Consider the following 26,695-nt stretch of genomic DNA (forward strand, 5'->3'; position numbering starts at 1 on the left):
AATCCAAGGATTTCATAAGATGGAACTACAGAAAGTAGTGTCAAACTGCATTATTTCTAGAGTGTAGATGCATCCTTAGGTGTTGGAACATATACAAGCAATAATTCATACACCAAGCCTTTGAGGTATGGCTATTATACTACAGATGAAGGACTTGAAGCATTCACTAGAGCAGCTTTATATGGTAACTGAGCTGGAATCTGAATTACAGCCTGCCTGATCATTGCCTGTGCTGTTAGGTGCTGTGCTCCCCTTTCCAATGCTCCCATATACCTTACAGGGTTAACATATGGATGCAACATTCCCATCAACAAACATATAGACTATCAAAAGCTTCCTGCTGAAAGAAATACTGAAATGGTTGAAGTAGCAATGATTCCTAGTGAACATTTTTCTTCAGACTAAACTAAGCAAAGCAATACCATTTTTAAGAGAAAGATGTGACTTTAATGGCATGCAGGAAGAGATAATGATGATTACACCTTCCTTGGGATGAAGCTTTCATAAATACAATGTAAATTGCATTATACAAATGCAAGAAATAAAGATTCAGATCTGGAAGAACAGTGAGCTGAGAGATTAGGATAAGACAGGGAGGGAAGTGGGGGGAGGATAGGTCCTGACATTTTAAGTTAAGAAACACTGTAATGAACAAAATTCATTTCCTTCCACTTTGGGCAGGTTTGTGCAATTCTTAACCTCTGCTATTTTGTTCAAAGATGCCTCCCATGCAATATATTAGATGCCCCCGGCTCCGATTTGGATTAAAAGTTGTGGATGCGGTCTTACTTTTTGATTACATTAAAACACCAAAATCAATAACGCAGCGCAGCTTTCAGAAGCGATAATAAAACACCTTAAAATATTCCCAGAATATGTCTATAAATAATTTGCTTAGCATACTTATGTTAAAAAGCTTGTCAGTTACAGCTTTTAGAAAAGCTCTAAAAGTACACGCCATCATATTTGGATTTGATAAGCCTCCTGCTGCTTAGGGTCACTGAGGGCTACACTCAGCATCCAAAGAAATCATTATTTCTCCTTAATAAATAAATTACTGGCCTATATTTCATGTATCACTCAGGCCTGCTGGTATCAAGGGCTTAAATAATAAATAACAAATAGCTCAATTCATTTATTAATAATAATGCAGCCCTCTCTTTCCTTCTGGTCTTAATATATATCCCTGGCAACATATTGACTGGTAGTCATGTGGAAGAACAAATAGCTGGGCCACTGGGAACATTTAAATTTTTCCAGTTTAAGAAAACTGTATCTAAGCTCTTGACAGCCAGTTTTACTTTGTCAATTGCTTGGGTGTTGACAGTGTCATGACAGCGGTGAGTTTCAAAGCCAGAAAAACACCATAAAGCTGTATTACCTAATAGAGATAATTATTTGGACTGTTCCCCAAAATGAAATGAGTTCACAAGTACCTCTCTGTGGGTTCTATGGGGCCAACTATATTTGATATTGCAAACGCAATCACAATTTAAGCTCCAAAACATATTAAATTAGGTGTACAGTGCACCCTCGGCTTAAGCAGGGGATCCGTTCCGCCCCCCCCCCCCCCCCGCATAAGCCAAATTCCACGTATGCTCAAGCCCCATTTGCATGAATGGAGCTTGTGCATGTGGCAGCGTGGCAGTGCAGTGGGCCACAGGCACACATCCCATTCATGCAAGTGGGATGTGCCGCCCCTTGCGCACCACACGCTCCGGCGCAGGTTTCAACATATGATCAAAGCAGCATATGACGCGGGTGCACTGTATAAGCACTTTTCCGAAAGTTCTGTGCATTCAATGAGGTGCCAGTGCATTACCTGAATGCAGAAGTCTCCAACCTGGGCTGCTTATTTAGCAAATGCAAATCTTATAGCCCTAAACAAAACAGAAAATACAAAACAGAAGCAATTTCAGTATAGAAATTACCTACAAAGAGTTTATTTATTGTTTTCTGTGGGTTTTTCAGGCTATGGTGGCACAGTGGTTAAATGCCTGTACTGCAGCCATTTACTCGAAACCACAAGGTTGCGAGTTCAAGACCAGCAAAAGGGCCCAAGCTCGACTCAGGCTTGCATCCTTCCGAGGTCGCTAAAATGAGTACCCAGACTGTTGGGGGCAAATTAGCTTACTTGCTAATTAGCTTACTTGCTGTTCACCGCTATGATCTTTGGAATAGCGGTATATAAATAAAACAAATTATTATTATTATTATTATTATTATTATTATTATTATTATTATGTGGCCATGTTCTAGAAGAGTATATTCCTGACTTTTCACCAGCATCTGTGGCTGGCATCTTCACAGAATGCTGGCTTGGAAGAGAGTTGGATATATATATACTATGTGACCCTGGGTAGGGAGGTTGAGTCCCATGTTAATCTGAGTATTGTTCTGTTGTTGATGTTACTCATTGTTCTTAATACACAACTGAAAATACCACTACCTTCGTTGTTGTGTGCCCCTATGGCGATCCTAAGGCAAAATTATCATGGGATTTTCTTGGTAAGATTTATTCAGAGGGGGTTTTCCTTTGCTTTCCTTTGAATCTGAGAGAGTGTGACTTGTCTAAGGCCACCCAGTGGGATTTGAACCCTAGTCTCCAAAGCTGTAGTCAGTGTTCAAGCCACTATGCCATACAACAAGGTATACATTAAATTAGACACATATGCATTATTCCCATAGTCCCAAGTCTCCAATGAAGTGCAAGACAGGAAGCAAATGCAACAAAGAAATCACACTACAAAAAATTTACTCTTTTGTTTCCCTCCTCAATGCACAATGATAACACCACTATTTTATTCAAACTGGAAAGGGCGTATTCCTTAGCCCTGGCAACTGCAGTTCTTTTCTGGTTCCATCTCTCTTTCCGAACTCAACCAACAAGTACCGCTCCTTCCTTAGGGTTCCCCAATGCAGTGGGCCAAACCAATAAGGAATTCTCAACACAGCTGTACTAGACCACATCCCATTCAGCTAAGAGAGGCTCCATGTTTTAAAAATTAGAAAAGGTATAACAGGATACAAATAGATTCACCTTGAAAGGTGAGCTATTAAGATAATAGTAAAGATGTACAGTTTTAGGATCATTTAAATGTTCATTGGTTACTAAAATAACAGTTGAGAGCTAGTGTGATATAGTGGTCTAAGTGTCTGACTATATGATCCTGGAGAACAGGATTTGAATCCCCGCTTAGCCACAGAAACCCACTGGGTGAGGTCCCTACAACAGATCATACTCAACTGCAGAGGAAGGCAAAAGCAATCCCCCCACTAAACAAAGAAAAAACACTGATATGGGTAGCTAGTGTTGTCATAAGTTGAAAATAACCTGAAGGCACACAAGAGCAACAACAACAACAACAACAACATGTTACCACTTGTCGGTGGAAATTGTCCAGTTCTCTTCATATCTTCAAATTAGTACAAACAAGTAGAGGTGACTGAGTGTTGTAAATGGAATGAAAATGCACAGGCAACTTGAAGGCACACACATACATAAAGTTCCTCTGTGGATCTCTCAACAAGATAAATTGAATGTGCCTTTATATTCATTATGCTTCATTTATTGGAGTGTGCAAGATGTGGATTGCGTACCCAATTTTAAATATTTGCTGAACCACAAAGACAGAAAGGGGGATTAAGAAAATGCATAGAGGGCAAAGCCTCTACTTGGACACCTATAGCTCCCTCTAGGACTAAGGTTTACTGCCCCCATGGGACCTTGGAAGGCCAAGTGAGCATGCTGTCAGGCCCTCATCTCTGCAAAACATACTAAAGAAACTGACCCAAATGCTCTCCAGTGAATGGGAGAGAACTAGGGATGGTGGGATATTTCTGATTCAGGAGATGCCTTTTGCAAACAGGAAGTAACACGAACTCAACTTCTGGTTCACTACTTGTTTTTTTTTTAATGCATCCTTTCAGCCTAAAATATTCCAAGGACCCCCTAAAATGGTAAAATTATCCTCCATGACCCCAGAGGCCATTTGAGAGTAAATAAATAAATGTTTTTCAGAGGGTGCTGTAGAGCACATAAGTCAAAATGGTATTGGGACCACATATGGTCCATGGGCCACACTTTCTCCACCCCTGCTTTAGGAACAGAGTTGTAGCATGCCTCTGAGTACCAGCTGCTGGGGAACAACAGTGACAAAAGACCATTGCATTGTCCTGCAAGAGCATTCAAAGGCCTTCTGATTGGCCATTGTATGAAACAGGGTACTGGATGTGATTGCCCTTTGATTTGATCCAGTGAGGACCTGACTGGGTGCCTGTGGGCGTTATCTAGCTCCTGTGCCAAAGGATGGAACAATGCTAATGCTTTAGGAGCAGCATACCCTCCCATATTTCACAGGTGAAAATCAGGACACATGTAGCCAAGCAACATCAGAGTATTCAAGATGGCACACACTGCAGCAGCTTGCTTTTACATGAACTTACTGGGAAGAGCAAGACTCTGCCCTCTTCTCCCTTCTGCTGAGTTAACTCAGTGCAATTCCTCTTGCAATTTGAACTCAGTTTGCAACAAATGAAGTAGGCTGAGGACAAAGGGAGGAAAGTGAGAGGAAGAGGAGCCCTGGTGATACAGTGGTTAAATGCCTGTACTGCAGCCACTCACTCGAAACCATAAGGTTGCGAGTTCAATACCAGCGAAAGGACTCAAGCTCAACTCAGGCTTGCATCCTTCTGAGGTCGCTAAAATGAGTAACCAGATTGTTGGGTACTAGTTCAGTATGAAGTGGTATATAAATGAAGCTGTTTGAAGAGAGAGAAACTGAGATGTATTAAATATACAGAAGGTAGAAATTCAATCTGTTCCTCCCCCCTGTTGCCTCTGCAAACAGCCTAAGAGTCAAGCCACTTAGCCTCAGTGTAACAATCCAGCTGCAGATAGCTAAATATCATCTCATGGGGATGTAAAGTGGATGGATCATTTGTATCAGCACTTGTAGAATTAAATTCTGGCATTCTCTTTGGTAGGAAGAAGGAATGTTCATATGCAGGTCACCTTTGCCCTTACATAGAGGTTGAATCATTTTGCAGGATCAGAACAAAAACATTTTTGCATTGTTATCCAAGATGTTTGACATTCTCTTTAACAAAGAAATGAATAATGACAAACCAGTTTCAGGCACCCAAGATCACTGAGAATATGCACGCACAGACATGTACATACACACACATACAATCCTTTCAGAAATTTCACAGGCAATTTGCAAAGTTTTCTAATGTTGAAAACAACTATGGCAGTCTTCAGATCCTAGAGGCTGCCCCTGTAACATTGAATAGATGGCTTTTGTTAAGCATGTAAAAGGCACATAGTATGCAAGCACCAACAGGGTGCACCTTTTGCAATGAAAACAGCCGACATCTCTGCAAACCTGTTCCCATTGTGCAGTGCAGTTACATTTTTTGATGAGATTATTTTGCCAGAGGGCAAGTGATTGTAAGGATCTAAAAATACAGATGAGAAATCTGGTGCACTCCCAGTGACCCAGTTTAATTGGGCTCTTGATGGTTGCAGTGGTGGAGTCACCTTTTTGCCTGAATTGTGTCTTGCACCCAGTGTGTCACTGTCACTTTTGTGATCCGTGCAATTTCTGCTTTTCTTCCTCTCGGTCCATCCATAAGTTACCCGAGTCCCTGAGCCTAGAGCATAAACACATGGCAGACGACACACAATAGGCTGTCGAGTCTTGATCTTTGCATAAAGAGCCAGGTCAGCCCCTCGCTGTGAACAGATTTTTCGTCTTTAGGAAACAGGTTCATGTCTATGTTTCAAGTCCTGGTGACATATTCTGGATTTCCAACATGTGTTGCACATCTGCTTAAGCCATGGATTTATGAAGAAAGCTGTGTTTAATTTTACTGGATCTGGGCATTGTTATTTCTCTGCTGTGCCCCCTTTCCCTCCTTACCCTCTCCCTCCCTTTCTTTAACTAGAATGGCTGTGTTCAGGCTATATAAAAACCCTGATTCTAAGTCATATAATTTTATGAGGAAAGGGGAAACAATCCCAAAATGTTCCTTTGTATAGCACCTGAACTCATTTAACAACAACCTCTCCCCAATTCCATAATTTTACACCACCATGTGCTGCATATTGTATTTAGTACCTAGCAGCATAATTTAATTGCCTGGAATCCTCATAGGGCATGCTACACCTACATTAGGGAAATGATGAAACAGGTGGGACTGTTGCCTTGCCCTTGATAATCAGAGGTTGTTAACTTCCACACAGCACAGCTGATGCAGTGCCAGGAGATGCAGACTAGGGAGGGAAACACAGTTCCAGAACCAGAATCATACTGTATTGTTAGGCCTAATCATAATGGGTGACTGCAGTTTCAAACTAGCACTATGCCTTTGGAATCAAATGATATTAAGGTCTGAATTGTACTAGGGACCTTTCACACTAAACAGTTATAGCACTATGATTCCACTCTAACTACCATGGCTGATTTCTATAGAATCCTGGAACTGGTAGTCAGGTGAGGCCCCCTTGTTTTCTGGCTGAGAATTCTAAGTACCCCTCCCTATGCTGCAAATCCCAGGATTACATAGCATGTTGCCATGGCAGTTCCAGTGGAATCATAGTGATATGTGTAAGGTGGGAGGGCCTTTGGTGTCACTCAACAAGCAGGCTATCATTTTAAAAAACTGAAGTGAGTGAAAGTTGAATGAGTTAATTCCCACATAGTCATGCTTGGTTCACTGGCTGCCTGGTTGGTGAAATTTAGAGTGCATCTAGATTGGTTTAAAAGACTAGAAAATCCCAAATTTTGCTCCTGATCATTCTAATTTCATTTCAGAGATCCATACACATTACATTTATCCCAGAATATTTTCTGTCACCTCCTGGTACAATCAGAGAATTTTTATACCATCTCTCTAGGTCAATTTATTTTTATTCAGTATAAAATGAAAAAGAGAGCCAGTGTAGTATAGTAATTGAGCACTGTACTACAGTTCTGGAGACCAGGGTTCAAATCTCTGCTCAGTCATAGAAAACCACTGGGTGCCCTTGGGCAAGTCGCACTCTCTCATTCTTAGAGGAAAGCAAAGGCAAACCACCTCTCAACAAAATTTGCCAAGAAAGCCCTGTGATAGGTTCACCTAAGGGTCACCATAAGTCAGAAATGACTGGAAGGCACACAACAACAACAAGAACAACAAGATCTGAAAGAACACATAGGAACCAAATCTGGGATTTTTCAGTCGGTCTGGATGCTTCTTTAGTAAACATTTCTGGTTTTGTTTTTTTAAAAACCACTCAACATGTCTTGCAAGCCCAATAAAACACTGGTCTCTGCCACTGATCTCTAGGTGTCTTGTTTTGTAGAATCTGATAACCAGGAGTAACAAATGCTGAGCAGGAAGTGCAATGGTAGGAAATTTCCTAATAAAAATTTGTATGCTATGGCTAAATCTTTCGCCCAGATAAAAAAAGCTGTAGTCGAAATCTTATATGTTATTGGCTGGCTCACAATAGAACTCTGCTAGCATCAAAAGCCCTGTGACAACTTTTCATATCTTTTAAAGTTTCTCACAGAATGTACCTCTGCTCAAGAATCAAGTGATGTTATCCGTAAACAACTATCCTTGTTTATTCTGAAGACTTGAACCAAAAAGCAAAGTTGTACCACCAGTTAATCAAAAATGTGGGGGAAAGGAGAAAAATGTGCACCAACATTGCCAATCACATGCTGGGAAGTGATTTGAATTATGCATTTTCTAATACATGTGTCACATTTGGCTTGTACAGTATATGAATCTTCCAATGTAAAAATGCATGGCTGAACATTCATTTCACATAGTTGCTCATTTTAAAAGCTTATCCTAGAACAACACAGTTGGAGACCAAGTTGAGTGTACAGATGTCCAACAGAAGTGACTTAAGCAAAAGCATACCATTTGCTCATGGAGTAAGCTCTACTCACATGTTACACATGTAAAGATTACTCATGCTTTGAAGCATGAGAAGAACCACAAATAATGCTCTGCCCTTACTTGAATATATGAGTCCCCTATACATGGATAATGTGTTCCTATGGCTTTAGAGTGTTTTGCTTCCAGATAAGCATGAAAGATGATGTTCTGCCAGGTTGCCATTTCCCCAATCAATCAATTATGCTATTTTTATCCCATCTTCTCCTCAAGAATGGGACACCCCAGGAATGGGCCTATAGAATAAAAAAAAATACAAGTAAACCACATATAGCTAAAAACAATTCAAAAGTTAATTTAAAAAACATAAACTAGAATTATAACCATAGAAAACATTTATGAAAACAGCACAGCACTAAGAGAGAAAATCGAAACACTTGCTGGAGTAGAGAAGTAGAAAGCCTACCCTTCCTAGATAAGAAGTTTCAGAGTCTAGGAACAGCCATGAAAAAGCCTTCTCCTGTGTTCCCACCAAATGTGGTTGTAAAGGTGAAGGATCTAGCGAAGCACCTCCCTCAAAGATTTTGGGTAGGTTTACTTGGGAAGCTACAGTCCTTCAGATAGCCTTCACCCAAGCCATTTAGGGCTTTATAAGCAATGATGTAGACCTCAAGTGTCTCAATCTGGACTCAACTCAGCTATAAACGATGCTCTGACTTAACTTGATTTGAGACCTGTATATTTTTAATGAACACATTGTTAGTCTAACTTCATCCAGAAACAGCAAGTGTGTCAGGCAATGGGCCTGAGACTGGGTTGAGGTCTTCTTAGCAGCCTGTCCCTGCTACACATTGGAGGAACCTTCCAAAACTTTTGAAAAGTTTTAGAAGGATCCTTCCACCTCACGCCCATTGGCTAACATGTTTGGTGTTTCTCTCTGAGAATTTTTTAACCTAATTTTGTGGAAATCTTCTACATTTTCTAGTTATTGACAACCACCCCCTCACACATACACATATCACCACCACCACCTCCTTTATTTCTGTTAAAGTTGGCTCTCAGACTTGAAACTCAATTTGAGACTTGACTTGAAAGTTTCTTGCAAGGGCTTGAGAGTCGACTTGAGACTTGGAGTAAAAGACTTGAATAGATCACTGTTTATAAGTCATAACCTCATACTGCTATTGTACATAACAGTGTTCCTAGATTCTCTCTCTCTCTCTCTCTCTCTCTCTCTCTGTGTGTGTGTGTGTGTGTGTGTGTATATATATATATATAGGGTGCACAACTGATATGCAATTGAGTACAGAGGTGGGGAAATAGTAGAAAGGCTCACTGTAGTCCAGGGCCCAAGAGAGTCTGGATTTGGCCCTGCCTAGTAACACGCCCTCACATTTCTGTCTGGAAGTAAAAGAGGAACAAACAGCTGCCAAAAAGCGTACAGCATCACTCCTCTCACTGATGCCGTAGATCTCCATTTCTCTCTTCTTCCAAGATGGCGCCTAAGAAATTGAACAAACTCCTAAATTTTGATATTTTTATTGTTAATTCAAGAACCCCTAATCACAACCTTATAACAGCAGGGTGGGCAACTGTCAAGGCATTAGTCAGTCAAACTGGCTTGCCAAATTTGGGATCAAATTGGCCCACCAGATTGATCCTTGCTGCTCCCCACTCACTAAAAACAAAATCTCAAAAAATGCCCTGATATACTCCTCAGTGCCTATCCTCTCAAGTGACCCTGGGATAATTTGCCACTTTTTTTGTCCCCAGAGCCATTTTAGTTCTAGGGGAAGCCATTTTTCATCAGGAAGTGACCCAGAAATTAATCAGAAGGGTCACTTCCTGATGAAAAAAGGGGGGTACTCTAGGGCTTGGGGGGTTCAAAATGGATTTGAGATCATATGTAGCCCTTGGGTTACACTTTCATCATTTTCCCCAGCACTGCCTTGAATCCTTTGCTTTGACTGACTGACTGACTGACTGACTGACTGACTGACTGATTGATTGATTGATTGATGTGTGAGCCAAACTATTCTTGAAAATATCTATAATTTTTAACTCTAAAAGAACTTTAGATTTTGTATACTACAATCTTTATCTGTGTTACTTTGTACATGAAATTCACATCAATGAACGTGATAAGCATAAAATTTACCAAATAGTGTTGCATCCCAGCTAATACTGCCCAATGCCAACTGTGACACCCCAGTAACTGTCTAATATGAATGCCCCATCAGATGACATCATTTCAGCTTCTTCCTTTGAAATAATGTCCAATATTGGTTGCTACACAAACACACACAAACCTCTAATATTGCTGATGTGCAGTATCAAATTAACATGGCCCTATGGCTCTGAAACTCCCCTCCCCCAAATGTTTGCTAAACCCAAGAATACTGAAGAGTTTTTATTTGGACTGCTTTTTAATGGCTATGAAATAATTTCAATTCTGATACTGCCTTTTGTTGTTACTCCCTACTCTGAGGATGTAGGATGGGGCAAGCTGGGGGGAAAAACTCTTCTTAATCAATTCCAAATTTACAAGTTAATGAGTAGATGCTAAGGGTAAAATTTGCGAAGGCATAAGAAAGTCTTGCATTTACTATTCTGCTCTGAGGCCCAGCCAAAAGATGCACCTTAATGTTTTTTGCTTTTAACCTACAGCCACCACAGCTGTTGCTATTAAGCAGAAACTGAGAGAAAGTTGTTTGCATGGAATGAAACAGCCTTGAAATAGTGGCACACATAGGGCTAGCAGTGCTGAGAAGTTTGTCACCTTAAACTTCCACTGAGTCTTTAAGAAGACCTGTGCAGGCATGCTGTAAAAGTACCCAGAGCTTTGGGGAGATTACTTTTGTTTTCTTTGGACTACAGCTCCCAAAATCTCCCAGGCAGTATGGTGATTCCAGGAGCTGCAATCCAGAAAGGCAATTTATTCACACTGAGATGATGATTGTTATGGTCCAACAACATCTGAAGGCCACAGAGTACTTTGACATAATGACCTCTGGGGCCTGTTCACACTACACAATTAAAGCTCTATTCTTACACTTAAATTGGCATGACAACATCCTATGGAATATTGGAATTTGCAGTTTAGGGAGGGTTTGGATGGGATACTGCAAAGGAATACCCAGTGATGCAGGCTATATTTAAGAGGAAGGAATTAGTAAACCACCTCTGAGTATTCCTTGCCCAGGAAAACCTATGAAATTCATGGGGTCAGCATAAATTGAAAGGAGACTTGAAAGCAGATATATAGGCATACACTCAGACACACACACAGAGAAAGATAGAGAGAATTAGCAGCTAGAGAGCTCTAGTGCCTCCTTAAACAACACACTCCAGGATTCCATAGGATGTAACCATAGTTGTTAAAGTGGTATCACAGTATTGTAACTGTAGAATGTGAAAAAGGCCCTGTTCTTGTTCAGCCAGCTTTTCCCACATGACACATTATGCTGGCAGGAACAATGAGACCCTCTCATCTCACACTGTTCTGCTCAAGTTATTTCTTCCTATATGCTGGATATCTGGGACTTGCTATAACAGGCATAGCTTGAGCATCTGACAATTGCCTTTGATAGCACATTAAAATGATGGATAGATTATATCAATCCTCTTGTGAATATGAAGGGAAAGGTTTAACTTTAATTTGGCTTCTTGCAGTTGATTTGCAAACTAAATCCATAGGCCTGTTTGAGGCCTAAAAGCCTGACAATGAAATACTGCCTTGTAGTAGGGTGACCAGATGTCCTCCTTTTCCTGGACATATCTAGCATTTTAATCTTCTGTCTGGTGGTTCAGGAAAAATTGCCAAATGTCCTCCATTTTGAGAGTGAGAAGAGGAGGCTCAACCAAACAAGTGTCTTCCTCTGCCATTCCTTTCTGCCGGAGTTCTTAGCCACTCCAAGCCACATCCCAATACAGCTGAGCCCAGGAGGGAAGGAAAGAAATGAAACAGGATGGAGGGAAGGGATGCAGCAGGATGAAGGTGGGGTAGCAGTGACAGCAAAGGCCTGGCTGGAAACCACATGTGAGGGGGTGCTTCTGAGGTTGGCGAGGCAAGGAAGTGACAAGAGAAAAAGAAAGGTAGCAGATCAGGCCAGGCTGCTGTGCTTGACTGGGGCAGTGGAAAGGAGCCCATTTGCACCTAGAATCATAGAGCTGGAAGAGACCTCAAGGATCATCAAGTCCAATCCCTGCCAAAGAAACACAATCAAAGCACCCCTGACAGATGGCCATCCAGCCTCTGTTTGAAAACCTCCAAAGAAAGAAACTCCACCACCCTCCAAGGGAGTGTGTTCCAATATTGCATAACTGTTACTTTCAGGACATTCTTTCTAATTTTGAGATGGAATATTTTTTCCTGTAGTTTGCATCCATTGCTCCATGTCCTAGTCTCTAGAACAGCAGCAACCTCATGCAGGCCAAGAGGCAGAGTGGCTGGAGAATGAGAAAGGAAGGAAAAGCCTAGCAGCACCATCTCCATCACTTCCTTCTCCTCCTCCTGCCACTGCTGCTGTGCAATGGAAGTGGGCCAGGCTGCCCAGTTGGGGTTAGAGAGGGCACAGACAGGGCAGCTTGGCCTGGTGGTGCTGCCCGAGAGAAGGCTCCTCCTCCATTCTTTCCTTCTCTAATCTTGCTTGGCGGGCCCCAGTGCCAGCATCCATGCACCTCCGGGAGGCCTGACACCCACAGGTGACTTAAGGGTACATACACACACACACACACACAAATGGCATAGAAAAGAGTTGATAGGAAAAGATTACTGATGCAATCCTCTATGAACTACTTAGAAGACTATGGCGTGTTACATACCGCTGAGAAGCAGCAGTCTGGCTCCGCCTCTGCTTGCAGCGTCCGGGAACCGCAGCCTTTAAACCGCATGGCTCCCAGACGCTCCGAGGAAGGAGCGTGGAAATCGCGCTCCTTCTTGGGCCCTGGAAAAGACGCCGCAAGGCGCTAGTTGCATACTCGCGGTGTCACTTCTGGGGCGTGACGTGCGGACGCACAGCGCCTGCTACGTCAATATAGCGGCGGCCATGTGGAACAGCGGCCGTGTGGAACAGCAGCCGTGTGGAACAGCCGCTGTGTGGAACAGCCACCGCCATTTGTCACAGACTCTGTCCGTGATAGGGTTAGGGGCGTCTGGAAGAGATGCCCCTTTTTCAAAATGGGATGTCCTAAGGACGTCCCTTATGATGGTCTGTAACCCGCCAACATGACCCCAAAAGAATCTATCTCTGAGTAAACATATGTAGGATTGCACAACCCATTAACTCACAACTTATTTCCAGGGAATGTGAAAGCTCAAGTAACAGAATCCACTGATAAGCGCCATCATATTAACAGCCACTGAGATGGCATACCATATAAAAGTTTAGTAGACAAACCTAAATTGACTGAAGATGCTGCATTTAGGTGCCCCAAGATCTCTTGCACTGTCCTAGAAAAAGCCATAAATATATAGGGGGGGATGCTGGAGGATGTGATTTGGACCACAGCAATAGCTCTCCTGGCCACTTAAACTGGCTGCCCTCTGCCTTGGCTGCAATGTAGCTGTAAATAAACCATATGAAATGAATTTATATTTTATTAGTGTTTTTAGCTTTTATTTTATAGTGTCCTACATTTTTCTTGAATGTCCTACAGTTTGCAGTGCCTTGTTCTCATTTGTGGTTATGACATCTGTTCACCTTAGCTATGTAAGGAAAGCTTTTGTTCTATATTATAACTATTATTGTATAAAGGGTACCTTTTTTAGGACAATAATTCCAAAAATCTGTAAATCAGCATAGTTGTAGTTCCACCAAAACTGACTTTTGCAATCTGTGATGAAAATAGATTTACTTCAGATACATAATCAATGGCAATAATATTCTTTGTAAAGAGTCTGTTGCTGATTGAACTCTTTTTAGGAAGTATCAAATAAACAAACAAACAAACATAAGGTAAGGTAAGATTTCCTTGCAAGGAGTTCTTACTAATGTTTAAATCTTGAGACTGGCACAAGGTACAATATGTGAAACCTTGATATAATATTGTTGATCTCACTTTTGCTGTGATCAGGCAGGCAGGGCACCAATAATAGTATGTTTGGAAAGTTCTTTATTTATTTCTTTATTTCTTTATTTAAATGATAATATCCCATGTTTTCCACTCAAAATAGCTTACAATATCATGAAGCTGCAACTCCTTCTTCCCACAGCCATGGCATTGCTTGCTAGACCTCATGGGAATTCCAATCCAACAATACAAATTGTCTCAATAGTAAAAACAGATTGCTTTGAGATCTGGCTGAGTTTGATTTCTCTTCCACCTCTGCTGTTGGCTGGTTTCTCATGGATGATATCTGCACCAGAATTGCATGCATGTATCTGCTTACCTTAAATGTTATCAAGTACAGCCAGATTAATAAGGACTGGATCTTTCCTGGCAAGCATGATTTGCTCTGAAGCTTGCAAAGTCAATGGTCCATAGGAGGCTTGCCATGATAATGAAGTTCATAGCCATTGTATATATTAACATCTGTACTGACAAAGAGCATCTTTGTATAATCAGAGCTTGGAAAAGTTACTTTTCCAAAATGTTGTTGTATGACTTCAAGACCCAACAATGACCTAAGGTGAACCAATCACTCGATCTTCTTGACAAGATTTGTTCAAAGTGTGTTTCCCATTGTCTTCCTCTGAGGCTGAGATAGTGTGACCTACCCAGGTTACCTATGGCTGAGTAGAGATTTGAATCCCGGTCTTCCAGAGTCCTAATCCAACACTCAAACCACTATACCATACTAGCTCTCTACATCACGCTGGTACAATTCCCCAAATCCCCCAGCCATGCATTGTAGGAATGTAGGAGCTTAGTTGAGAAAGTACTTGTTCCAAGTTCTGTGGTACCAAGCCACAAGGCCACAAACATTATTGTAAGTACATACTCCTATGGCACTCACATTATAGCTGCCACAAATAGCAGACAGACAGATGGATTCATCATGAGGGCATGGGAAAGTCACTTTTTCTCAACCTCATCCTCTTCCCCCTCTCAGCATCTCATGTTCTTGTAAATAGTAGCTTTCTACCTCACAAGGCTGTAGCGAGGTTAAATGTACTCAAGATTTACAGCAAATTAGGAAAAAGTGCCAGATAAACAAGCAGTTGACATAGTGCTCAATTTGCTAAAGGGTTGGTATTTAATCAGGCAAAATATAAAAAGATACCTATTATGCAGCAGTAGGGAACGTGAATTTGGTTATCAATGCAAATATTTCCAGGCACTCCAGACAGATTGTAGACTAATCACAAAATGTGCAATCCAGTAGGGAATTAAACTCTTAATTATGTGCTTAAATCCCATTAAGGATTTAGGCATTCCTAGCATTCTCTAGGTTGGACAAGAAGGTTTAGCGCTCCCTATACAAATAGTGAGATACAGCCTAAATTACAAAAGATGGAGAAGACAAGGCCACTATTCAAATAATTGATATACCTCTGGACTGAATAAGAAACTAGAGTTCTTTCCCATCTTTCCTCTGCTTATCCCACAGCTGAATTTGCTTTCATTTTCAACAATCTATGAATTGTCATTCTTTCTTAACATGGTTAGTTTAACTATCCAAACTGTCCTGTTTTATGTTGTAAATGTTCCTTCTGGACAATGAAATCCCTTAAATAAACACCAGTTACCAAGCAGTAATGCTGAGGGCTAGTCAAAAGTGTTCCTTGAGATTTCATGTGGGTCTCATCAGCTGGAGGAACAGGTGAGAAAGAACTGTCAATGAGCAAGCTGATAGCCACAGCAGGGTCTTAGGTTGTATTTCAGACAAAGAAATAGGGAAAACAGAATCCAGGAAATTTGGAAAAGCTGAAGGTCCAGGAGGTCAGATGAGATTTAGCATAGCTGAGAGGCAGAGGTTACAGAAGGGGAGAACATGCCTTGAGGCTCAGCAACTGGTTGCAAGAAATTGATCTTTTTATATCAGCCATTGTGTGCTGCCTCTCCCACAGATTTTGATGTGGCTAAATTAGGGCACTGCCATTCTCTGCTGAAGGTGACCCCTTCTCCACAGTTGCACTTAACCATAATCCCTCCTGAAATTCCATCTCCCTCCTTGCCTCTCTCCCTGTTTCAGAATTGAAGGCTGGACTGTACCCTTCTTTGTTCCCTATTCTTCCAGGGCAGATGTATTCTCTAAAGAAAACACAGATTCGGACTCCATGTGCAGAGGTACCATAGGGCCATCAGCTGAGAGCATAGGCTCAGGTTTGAATTCCAGCTTTGATGCTGAGTCTCCCAGCTAAAGCCTGGCTTCCTGGCTTCAGTCTTCCAACAAGTCCTCCAGGTAGTTCATGACACAAACAAATCAGGATTATAAAACACAATTTGAAATAGGCTTGTTCAATCAAACCATGATTTCAACAGTTTGAATGTAACAATGAGCCATGGTGAATTTGAAACAGAAGGAAATGCCTCCAGTTGCCTCCTCACTGCCACAACAGGAGAGGGAGAAAGTGTAAGGATCTGAGGCACACAGACTCATTCCTATAGATGGCACAAAATGATGGCTCAGCATTATGTTCAGTTTGTCATTAGTATTCAACAAGGGGCTTCTTCAGATTACACAATTATAGTACTACACTAGTCCTCTCAAACTACCATGGCTCCATCCTATGGAATCCAGGGATTTCCAGTTTAGGCAGGAGTATTTAGAATTCTCAGCCAGAGAGCTCTAGTGCCTCACTAACTATAACCTGCAGATGACACACCTATGGTACTTAAAGTTAAAGAAAGGTACTATAACTTTGTAGTCTGAAAGAGTCCAAGGTTACAAATATTGTACTAATTCCCAGATGTATATTTTAATAACAGATGTCCAGGTTTCCATTTGGAATGTGAGCAAAGACAAGAGAAAAGAGTCATATTGAGAAAAATGTTTGCCTGTTTTGCCTGTGGATGAAAATATTTTGGTCCACAATTATTTCTCAAAGTTGAATTAATCAATTCTTGAACCTCAAAGTGATCATTAATGGCATTCATCCTTACAACTGTAATTATAACACTAAGACTGCAACCCATTAGGCCCCACTAAACTCACTTGAATTTTCTTGTTTGTTTGTTTTATGTGCTGCCTTCCTCCAAAATTGTACCCAAGGCATTTTTACAAAAGATAAGCTTAGGAGTAGACATGAATAGAATTGCTCTGTTGCTGTTTGTAAAGCATGTAAACCGTGCAATTGTGGACAAGTTTGTTGTTAACTGCCTTCAAGTCAACTTCAACTCATGGCAACCCTATGAATGAGAGACCTCCAAGGCGCCATGGCATCAAGATCTTGCAAACTCAGAGCTGTGACTTAGTTGATTGAATCAATCCTCCTGTAATGTGGTCTGCCATTTCTCCTACTCCCTTCTACCTTACCAAGCATTATTGTCCTTTCTAATGAGCCCTGTTTTCTCATGATATGGTCAAAGTACAGCAGCCTCAGTTTAATCATCTTGGCTTCTAGGAAAAGTCCAGGCTTGAATTGCTCTAGGACCCATTTATTTGTCTTTCTAGTAGTCCAAAGTATCTGCAAAATTCTTCTCCGGCATCCCATTTCAAATGAGTTTATTTTCTTCCTATCAGCCTTCTTCACTGTCCAGCGTCCACAACCATACATAGTAATAGGAAATACAGGAGATTATTGCACTGCCAAGTCCCACCAGGATAGGTGTACGTTGTAACCATAACAGAGAGATCTTATCAGACAGCCCCATGGCTGGGCAGTAGGCAGCCTGTATCCAATCTGGGTTTCTCTCACAACTTTTGAAGAATGGGATGGGGCTATATGATAAGATCTGTCTGTTATGGTTACAACCTGCATGTATCCCAGTGGAAAATTGGTGATAATATCCATAATTCCATGGACCATTCAATGATGTATTTTTAATTTCAAGATTTTGTCTAATTCCTTCATATCTCCCTTTCTGAATCATAGGGTGCATTTACACTGTAGAAATAAGGCAGTTTGACACCACTTTAACTACCATGACTCCATCGTACAAAATTCTTGGGTTTGTAGATTGGTTGGGCATAAGTACTCTTTGAGAAAGAAGGCTACAGGTCTTGTAAAAATACAGAGCCCAGGATTCCATACGATGGAACTTCAACACTTAAAGTGGTGTCAATCTGCCGGCTGTTATATGTTGTATTGTCCTATCATTTTAAAGAAACTTGTAATAAAATGTTAATAAAGAAAAATAAGAATAAACTGCATATTTCTACACCGTAGATGCACCCCTAGCCTTCTTCTGATCTGTTGATAGCAGAATGAGACAAGATATGAAAAATCTTGAACCTATTACAATGTCTTCAGCATCTGCTTTAAATCATCTGTGCTCATTCTTTTTGTTTTGCAAGTTTTGTTGTTGTGTGCCTTCAAGTCATTTACAATTTACAATGACTCCAAAGGCAAATCTATCATGGGTTTGGAGGTTTTTTTGGGGGGGAGGGGTTGGCAAGATTTATTCAGAGGCTGAGGGCATGTGTCTTGCCCAAGGTCAACCGGTGGGTAGTAGTAGTTATATTTATTTGTACCCTCTTTTTTCCCCCAAAATTGGGATTCAAAGTGGCTTTCATCGCAAAGTCAGAAATTGAACTCTAGTCTTCAGAGCCCAAAACCCAAATCACTAAACTACATTACTCTTAGAATAATTCCCACTCTACTCTTGACCAAGTGTGCTTAGGAGTTTGTATCTGGGGACCAAGTATTTGAAAGCTTATGCTACATTTTTTCACACAGTATCAAAGATGCTACAAGATCCTTTTGAATACTGATATTCCAGAGAAACACAGCTGAGTCTCTGATGTGTGCTTAGGGTTGCAGTTTCAAGTGTACCAGGAGTTTCTGGTGTAGATTCCATCCAGATGGAGGCTTCAACAAGCCTTTATTACAGTTAAAAAACCATAAGGCAAAACAACGACATCACAACAACAACAAAATCAACCAAAACACCCCAACAGTTATGCACACCTTATACACCTATATGCAAAATTGTGAGCACTCCTTATTGGAAAGTAGGAGCAAACCATATTAAAATAAAGCAGTGGGGTATAATTAAGTGCACATAAATGCATTTTAAAAACAGCTTAGTAAAATGTGTTTAAAATTCATGACAAAACAGATACGAATTAATGGATGATTTCTGGTAAGTAAGAAGATGGGGAAAGGGGAGGGTAAAAAAAATAAAGATTCCATCTGGACACAACACAAGCTCATAAAATGTTTGAAGCAAAAAAATTGTAGAATAATATTATTTTCTGGAAGAGCCTGTGTTTACTCAATCACCTTTTAACAACCCCTTTAGGGAGGCCAATGTGTTTGTGTCCATGCTGCTTGTGATAAGCTAAGACCACACCAAATCCACAGCAGAAGTCTGCAAGATGTTACCTTGAGACATCTTGGCCCATAGTTACCTTTACCACTGAACTTACATGCTCTCATTTGTCCTAAGAGAAGAGTTTTATCATCTCCACTAGAAATTTCTCAGTAAAATATTTGGAGGAGTTTTTTATGCAGAGCTCCTTCTGACCACAAAATTCCTACAAAGCACATCATTTTTCTTCACATGCCTTCAGTAAGTCAAGGTTGCTTTTATTTCCAACAAATTACCTGGGTCTATATTTAACATGTTATTTATCATGGTTTGTCACAAAACTCCTAGGACAAAGGACGGGTTCTGTCCAAATAGGATTCTTCTACATCTGGAACTCCAGAGGAGGACAAGAAAATTACTTTTGGATTTCTTTTCTTTTTATGTATTTATTTCTCTTCCTGCCTTTTAAGTAAAAAGGTTTCTAAGCAGGGAAATGACTGTCTTCTTGAACCTCATACCCATCTTTTTAATAGCTGTTAAATCATGTTGCTAGCAATGACCTCATACAAGGGTTTTTTTTTTCTACTCTAACATCTACTCTAGCTGCCTGTAGCCTCTTTCAAAAACAATTCAAGGGGATGGTTTTGACCTAGAAATCCCTAAATGGCTTGATGTCCATATATCTTAGTTGACATATTTTGGGCTGTGCTGTTTTTCTTTCAATTGAGGTCCTTCCTTCATATCCTTTGCAGCTCTGTGATCAGTGAAACATACCCCCTTGATGGTATTTCCATACATTGTATTCTACACTAAAGCAATGAGATGCTTTCACTCCAGGACTGGATCGTGTAAGAGCCCATTTTTTAGAAACAGTGAAAGAACCTGTGTAATGCTATCCTAAACATGTTTACTCTGAATAAAATCAACAACACTTTACTTCTCAGTAGGTATGTTTCAGATTAGAGTTAGCATGATGTAGTGGCTTGAACACTGGGCTACAACTCTGGAGATCAGAGTTTCAATTCCCCTTTCAGCCATGGAAACCTACTAGGTGACCTTGGGTAAGTCACACATTCTCAGATCTAGAAAACCATACAATAGGTTCGTCTTAGGGTCACCATAAGTCAGAAACTATTTGAAGGCACACAACAACAGCAATGTTTCTTATTTCAGTTTGGTTTTGATAAGCAAATTAAGTTGCAATTTAAATTTGTCCAGAATATTGTTATATAAAATAATTTCCACAACCACCAAAACCTTTTTTTGAACAACAAAGGCTCTGTAGGGAATATTAAGCCCCATGCTTGTTTCCCATTAACTGCTGATTGGGCTTCTTTCACAAAGCCTGCTTGCAAGGACAGAAGCAAGGCAACATATCCAAAGGGGTGCAGATCAGCCACCAAAATGAAAGTTAGCTCAGTTTGACTGGTATCAGCATACCAATATACAGATCTCCAGATCAATAATCCAAATCCCTATTGAGCAGTAATAACCAAAAGTTATTTTGATGAGATTGCAGGATTCAAGAAAGATGGAGAAGTGAGGGGAAGTCACAGCTGAAAGGCATTCACTCAGGCACTTTTGATTGCCTAGCCATTGACAGAATATAGCCTTTCCTGTCCAGATTTGTTGATATTTCCATGCAATGGATCACTGCAGTGTCAGAACTTACTGGCAACTGCATCCTGTCTACTGAGGAGAATGTGAATATATTTGGTCTGGGGTAAAGGGGGAGGTCAGGTTAAAAGTTTGGCAAGCCAACTAATAAGCCACATTTCCTCTATGGGCCACTGAAATTCAGTCCTGAGAACTCCTAGACAGCTCCTTTCCCCTCCCAGCTCCCCGCTGCTGGTTTCTAGCCATCTGCTCCCATCTCCCATGGAACTTTTCCTGTTTCCTAGGAGATGGCATGCTGCTAACCCCACACCTCATCTCCGATGCCCGTGTGACATCACCGGGTCAGCACAGCCATAAAACACTACAGTCGAGGCTCTGGAATTATGGCTTGAGTCATTGTGATATTAGCAAATCCTAAAGGACATGTGAACTGGACGATGGACTGTGAAGATTGCTTTTTCATTAGAATTGCCTTGATGAGTGCTAGACATAGTGTCACTGAATGCAGACATCCTTTTTTTTAAAGGTAGAGAGGAGGGAGAGAACAGACTCTAGAAGTTGTAGCACTGCAAGCAGAGGGCTTCATGCACAGCAAAGACAGAGCTGACTTCAAAAATCAAGCAAGTTTTGTTTGCTGGCACAGACTGACTTTTGTGTTGTACCATAACTCCAAATGGGCCTTGATGGTAAGTTACATATTCTAACATCTGTTCATGTACAAAGTCCTGAACCAAATTTCTGTAGAAACCATTTTGCCCTTGCTACATCTCGCAAGGAAATAACAAATGCTTCTAAGGACAGAAAGTTCCATCCTTCTGGATCTGCAACATTGTTAGGGCTCACCACCCATTCCCTTCTCAGTTCCTCTGATATAGGAGATTGCCGCATTAGCTTTGCTGACAGGATAGACCCAGGATGTAATGTTCTTAAGGCATTCACACATCTCAGTATGCAACCTAGGCTTCTGCAGGCTTGTCCTGCATCTTTTCAAGAATGGGAAAATACAATTTTTGAAAAGCTGCGAGGGAAGCCTGGGTTACATATGGGCTGCATACTGCCCAACAATGGATGAATGTGATAAAATCCACCTTTAAAAAGTTACATCCTGGGTCTATCCCAGCAGCGAAGCTAATGCAATACTCTCCATAGAGAAAGCAACATGCCCCACCTCTGCAGATAGCACTGTTCTTACTTCGGGGCTCAGTTAATGAATCTACCCCCTGAAAATTACTTTCACTGCAATCCTCCACAAACAATGAAAGGTAGAAGGGCTGAAAAGATTAAAGCAGCAGTGGGGTCATATTTATTGTGTTTGGCAATATTTATGCTATGGACGGGGAGGGGGGGGGGAGAGATGAAGCCTAAAAGATTCAGTGTGGTCCCAGTTAACTGCCCCTTCATAACCAAGTATTGTCTTTCCCACCCACTTGTTCACCACTGCCCTTCCTTTCATACCTGTTTTGGGAACATATTAGACACATTTCACTGAGAGTCATTCAATTCTAGAGCTTTTATGTTTGGCTGAGGTGGCTGCTAGGCATGTCTCTTTTTTCCTCTGCTGTTGCTTCCTTTGCCAACTGAACTGCCAAAACAATAAAAAGGAAGGACTTAACATCAATCTGACAAGTTGTCTCCTGCTACTTCGATGATCAAAATGATCTTCCTTACACTACCCCTTTCTGAACTTGACATCTGTCCTAAATCTCAAGTCATACATACTTCTCTTCCATTAATATGAGTCATCCTACAGATGTCCTTTTGCTACTCTTAAGAGTCACGTCAGAAACAATCATTGACTTATTGTCAACAGGCTCAACCTACCATGTTAATGGTGCCTTCAGAGCCTCTCTTTTACCAGTCATCTTGTCCTCACATTGGAGGAATCACTATAAAATAACTTAACAGTGTTCCTGGATGTGAGGGGTGGGGGGGAGGAGGGAGCACCTGGTGCATGCTTGTTGTTTGGTATGTAGATGACTCAGGAGCAGGACAGAGAAATCTGCCCTGCATAGTATTCCACTTATTTAAAGCTGAAGCCTGTGTACCTTCAATTCTGGTTCATTCACCCGCTCTCACATGCCTTCTACCTACTACTCACTCCTACAAGTATTTGTACTGAAGCCTCACACTGTACTTGGAAAATACCAATTGGCTCTGTTCTTTCAGAATTTATTCATAATCCTATGGAATTGGAATCATACCTATGGAAATAGCTATGGGATGAGTAAAGAGCCTACTGTAGCCAGCTGGCACTGATCACAGCATCAAAGTACTATTTAAAATAAGAGAGAAATATGGGCTAAGTCTAACTTTAGCCCCAAGTAAAGTAGCTCCGCTGAGATCAAGGGAACATATAGAAATAGTGACAAGTGAGTGCCATTCGTTTTAGCAGGTCTACTCTAGTTGGGATTAAAAATGGATTTATCCCTATGCTTACTGAGATTTTAGACATTTGAACATACATCTAGTTCAGAAAACAAGTTACCCTCTAACACCCACCCACCCACCTGCACAAAGCAAAAACCACATTTGATACACTTTTTACCAGTCTAACAAAACTGGTAAAAAACATTTTTCCAAGTGTGACCTGGGCTGAATCTCCCTGAGGACTGTATCCCAGCTTCACTGTGTACTATCCCTGCCCTGGTTTGATCCCTTTCCTTCCTCCTACACCTGTTTTAATTCAAACTGAAATCTGTTTGGAAAGCCATGCCAAACTCCCATTATGTAGCCACATTGGTGCAAGGGGATTTTCTACCATGCGCATGTGTTTGCTGTATCAGTTTATGTCTGGTCACATGACTGCAGCAGCTGCAGAGTTTGCATATTTGCATATTTGCTTGATCAAATAGTCTTTGTTTTGCCTTTGTTCTAATTGTGCACCTCTAAAGTGAAGCCCATAGAGAAAGCGGAGGTGAAATGCTCACCTGTCAATGTATGCATATAAATACTAAAACCAAAAAAGGATGGGGAAAACACTGCCTTTTCTGGATGCTAATACAAACAAGGGGGGGCACCTTCTGTGGTGGGAATGATCAGGTGATGAAGGTGACCACATACCCAGTCCTATCATTCCTTCCTAATACCAATGAAGCTATTCCTGTGCTAAACCGATGCCTGGCAACTGAGATGGACTGGATGTGGGATGTGAGCTTAATCCAGACAACACAGACGTGCTTCTGTTCAGTTGAAAGACAGATCTGGGAATAGTGAGTTAGCTTATATTAGATGAGGCTAAGCTCCCCCTGAAAACACAGTTTGGAGTTTGGTGGTACTCCTGAATTCATGCTACAAGGATCATACAATTTCCTTGTTGCAACAGCTTCATTGGCTGCTAGTCTGGGCACAATTCAAAGTGCTGGTGATGACCTACAAAGCTTTATACAGCTTAGGTCAAGATTATTTGAAGGACTAAGGCCCGTTACAGACGGGCGTAAAGTATGTCCCCAGGACATACTAGGGTTAGGAAAGGGCATCCATTCCGGATGCCCTAACCCTAGTACGTCCTGGGGATGTACAAAATGGCAGCGCCCATTCTACATGGGCGCCGCCATGGGGACGTTACCACCATGCTGCCTCCAAACAGGGTTGCACGGAAGTGATGTCCGGCGCCGCATGAGGGCGCCTGGGGCGCCCTTTCCACGTAGCCGGAAGGAGCTCCATTTCGGAGCTCCTTCCAGCTTTGCATCGTTGGTGCAGCCTTCAGATGGCTGCGCCAACAACGCAAAGCAGAAAGGGGCCAAGCGCCCCTTTCTGTGTGTCCCCGCCGCCATCGGGTGTCCTTGGAGCATGAAGCCCCAAGGACACCCCTTTCCAGGCCACTGGGAAGTGGCCTTTTGCCACTTCCCCGCGGCCTGGAAAGTGGCGAATCGGGGCCTCAGAGGCTGCCGCTGTGGCAGCTGAGGCCCTGATCTGGCGGGAAAAGGGCCGGATACAGGCCGCCCCAAAAGGACGGTCTGTAATGCGCCTATATCTCAACTGGAGAGGGCCTCCTCTCTGTCTCACCACCTTCTCAGGCTCATTTGGTGGGAACAAGGGAAAGTGCCTTGTCAGTCACTGCTCCCAGGCCTTGGAACTCCCTCCCTAGATAGGCTGTGCAGTTCTATTTTTAAGATTGATATGTACAGACTTTTAATGTCTTCTAATATTTTTAATGTTTAATGTATTAACTCCATGAATTGTTTAAGTGCTTTTTAAAATGTATATTTATACTATTAATGCTTTTGTATTGTTTTTAATTTGTATTGTTTTAAATATGTTGCTAGCAGCTTTGAGTCCCATTATCAGTAGAAAGGCGGAATACAAATGAATAAAGTGGTGGTGGTGGTGGTGGTGGTAGTGAACATAAGATCTAAGGTGACTTATAACAAAATTAAAACCTGATAATAAAAAGTTAAAACACAATAAAGCAAGCTATTGTGTTTCAAAAAACCTTAATTTTAAAAGTATAAAATCATTTTTAAAACACTATATCAAGAAAAAATGGAGCATACATACACCCATACAAAGACTCTTCTGCACAACCAATTTATTATCAAATGCCTCTTTAAGTAAAAATATTTGACAAACTTCTGCTATTGTTTGCCTTGAAGGAAAAGCTCCCATTAGCACCAGAACAAATTTACCTGAGGGGTCAAAAGAGTAATTAAATACACATATGCATCATGTCTGGCCCACAGCTATTTACTTTATTATTATTATTATTATTATTATTATTATTATTATTAAGTGCTGTTGCTAATTCTTTTAAGATTATTATACCTAGTTTAGCCGAAATATGGAAAATTTTGCAACAAGAGAACAACGTTGTGAATATTTGGCACCACACTAATTCCGAGTAAGAACTTTTGTATCTGTGATGTTTATCACACTATACTCTTAAAGTGCTACTATTCCACTTTGACTCCTCTAGCTGCCTCCTGTTGCATTCTGGGATTTGCAGTTTTAAGGAGGGGTATTTAGAATTCTCAGGCAGAGAAGTTCTCTGCCTGAGAATTCTGAATACCCCTCCTTAAAACTGCCAATACCAGAATGCAACAGGAGGCAGCTAGAGGAGTCAAAGTGGAATTGTAGCACTTTAAGAGTATAGTGTGATAAACATCTGTGTAACACAAAACTATGAATCCAAACACAGACAGACTTCGGCTATTTGTGAGGGATTCGACAAAGTGCCCAAAGGCCAGCTTAATGATAGTCAATACACATCCTTTAATCTTTCCTTTCTATTTCGCTGAAGTTCTCTGAAGTTCAATAAAATTGAAGAAGCAATTAGACTCTGCTTTTATCAGCCAGACTTGTAAAGAGTAATTCTGTAACTGAGTCCTAACCAGCTTGTAGCACCCAGTGGTTACTTAGATAAGAAATGTGTTATCCCATGAATTTGGTCAGCTCAAGAGATCACCTGGGACTGAATTCCAGTGACTTTAAACAGAATGTAGAGGACTAAAGTGGATATTTCTTTACTTTGTACAATTATAGCCCATCAATCAAGTTCTTGATGTGGTCCCTACTTTTAATTCCTGCTGGATCCAGCCTTTATAGCTAAGCAGATTGAGGCAGGTGTCTGAAAGGCTATACAGACCAGCGAGAAAGGCTGGGCTGGGGTGGAGTCAGGGTGTGACGACACTCCTCTGGCACTGCATCTACAGTACATGACACAACACCAAAGAAGTGCAGAAAAGATGCTCTTTCCAGGGTGCAAAAAGGAGCCACTTTTTGCGGCTCCTTTTTGAACCTTAGAAAGGAGAGATTGCTGTGGCATGTAGTTGCTGCAGCCCTGATCCAGTGCTAATAGGTGATGAAGGGTGAGGAGTAATCTGAGTTGTAT

This window comes from Sceloporus occidentalis, unplaced genomic scaffold, assembly GCF_023333645.1.
Source record: "Sceloporus occidentalis isolate IW3139 unplaced genomic scaffold, rSceOcc1.0.p SCAF_1, whole genome shotgun sequence".
NCBI lineage: Eukaryota > Metazoa > Chordata > Lepidosauria > Squamata > Phrynosomatidae > Sceloporus > Sceloporus occidentalis.